Source organism: Bidens hawaiensis, unplaced genomic scaffold (genome assembly GCF_021521415.1).
Source record: "Bidens hawaiensis isolate Kalapana, Puna unplaced genomic scaffold, B.hawaiensis_p1.1 tig00041997_1, whole genome shotgun sequence".
Lineage (NCBI taxonomy): Eukaryota > Viridiplantae > Streptophyta > Magnoliopsida > Asterales > Asteraceae > Bidens > Bidens hawaiensis.
Genome location: NW_027497447.1, coordinates 10950 through 13232, shown reverse-complemented (window position 1 = coordinate 13232; position 2283 = coordinate 10950). Strand labels below are relative to the sequence as shown.

Here is a 2283-nt window from a genome sequence, read left to right as displayed (position 1 = left end):
TTTGGCGGCTAATATGAGACGGTTAAAAGAAAAAAAAAGACGGTTAAATGAAGCTTTAGCCTACAAGCCGAGTTGGAACCGGCTAAGACATAATATATGGAGCTAGCTAAGTGAATAGACACATATCCCGAAGCCGACTAAGAGTCAAAGATGCCGGCTAAATAACTAGAGATGTAAGCTAAGTTTAGCCGTCTTTGACACGTGTCGAATTTTTATAGGATAAAGATGAGTTTCGTTTACTTTTCGTAAAATTCTATGTCCACAAAGTGACGGCTAAGGCTTAGCCGGCGTCATTGTCGTGTCACTTATTTATTAATCAAAAACTAAATGTTTTAAGAGATCTAGATAAATTAGACACCTCTATTTTGGTAAACTTGTTTATTTTGATAATTTTCCATTACAATATTCTAGAGTTACCCTCGAATCTTCTACCGGTCTCTTGTTTCTACAAGCTCCCATCTCCCAGAACATTCAAGACATTGTTCACAAATAAACTAAAATCAGATCACCACCTATATAAAAATATAACCACTAAACTCCATCACCATCAAGCAATCACAATAATAGAACCAACATACAGCATGCGCACGATTATTGCGTCTGCACTTTTATTTATCTTGATCGCCACACAATGCTCCGAATCATTATTATCATTACTCGAGCCTCATCCGGATCCACTCGGAAGCAGTAGTTTATTATCCGACATATTCACAAACCCATTTAAGGAACTAGAGCAGATTCCATTCGGGATGGAACGCAAGAGTAGACTGGAAGGAGACAAGCGAGGGTCACGTGATCACAATGGACGTACCAGGAATGAAGAAGGAAGAGTTGAAGATTGAGGTTGAGGAGAATAGGGTTTTGAGAGTTAGTGGCGAGAGGAAGAGAGAGAAGGAGAAGGAGGAGGCTGATCACTGGCACCGGTGCGAACGGTCGTACGGGAAGTTTTGGAGGCAGTTCCGGTTGCCCGAGAATGTGGATTTGGATGCCAGGCTTGAAGATGGCGTCTTGAGGGTTGTTATTGGGAAGTTGATATGGTTAAGGGGTCCAAGTTAGTGAGTATTGGTGGTGGAGAACAGGTGTCTGCGGCAGAGACCAAGTCGGAACTTTGAATGACTGTTCGGGGTTTTGTTAAATAGTCAACCTGGTCCTTGAGTGAGATTATTGTAATGTAATAAATAAATGTAATGAAAGTATATTGTGTTAAGTCTTAAATCAAATTCCTCAATACTATTGTTTAAATCAAATGTGTTAACTTATAATGCCAACAATCAAACAAATTACCCGTTGATCATTGGTGGGTACTGGGTACCACAAACTTGCTCTAAGTTTCACATGTCAACTTTGCAGTAAACCAACTAAATGGCCGGCCCAAATCTCAGGGCTTGGCGGTGTTAAGGGTCCTGTTTCGGTGGAGGCACAATTTTTTCTTATTTCTTTTACGTATACTAGGTTAAAAGCCCGTGTATCTCACAAGCTAAAGAAAGAAAACAAAATTTTATAATTCACGTTTAAAAAAAATTATTTGACACTTGTATTTTGTAGAATATTCATTTCATAACAGACAGAAGATGTTAGAATGGTTTACTAAATAATAAATGAATATAATAAAGGGATATTGGTTTTTAATACTCCAAATTTTCACCCGTTGGATGATAACACTTCCAACTTTTGATTTGTTACCCACCACTTCTAACTTTCACCCTAAATTTTTGTATCACTCCCTGTCTAACGAAACACTAACCTCGTTAGTGTTTTGGACAACGAATGTCATTTGAATTAGTTGAGGGGGTGAAAAAGAAATTTATTTTGCTTAACACCAAAATTGTCTCCACCCCACACTAGATCAAGCACCACCACTCCACCGCCGGCTTCAAATAAGCTCGCTCAGCCGCTCCTCCAGCAACTTAGCCATTGTCTTCCTCATCAGAATTATGTCTCCTTCATCACCCTCCGACTACCGAGGACGAAACCAAAGAGTCTCCACCGGAAGAAACCAAACCAGATCTGGGAACAGACTCGTGAAGACTCTTCGGTTTGAAGCTAGAGGTGGAGTGGAACTATCGATTGGTAGTGCTTGAGTGCTTGATCTAGTGGAGTGGTGGTGCAAACCAGACTTTTCGGTTTGAAGCCAGCTATTCTTCGGTCTGCACTGGGATTCTCATAACCTAAATAAGAAGAGTAGCTGAAGAGTGATGAGGGAGTTACCGATTCTGGTGTAGGAGATAGCGGCGCATGAGAAGCTGAACGAGGGATATTTGAAGCCGGAAGTGGAGTGGTGAT

At 40.6% G+C, this 2283-nt stretch overlaps 1 pseudogene; it reads left to right on the top strand.

Annotated features, from left to right (window-relative positions):
* The first annotated feature begins 573 nt into the window (after positions 1-573).
* Positions 574-1161, top strand: LOC143593363 (22.0 kDa class IV heat shock protein-like; annotated as a pseudogene).
* Positions 1162-2283: the final 1122 nt, after the last annotated feature.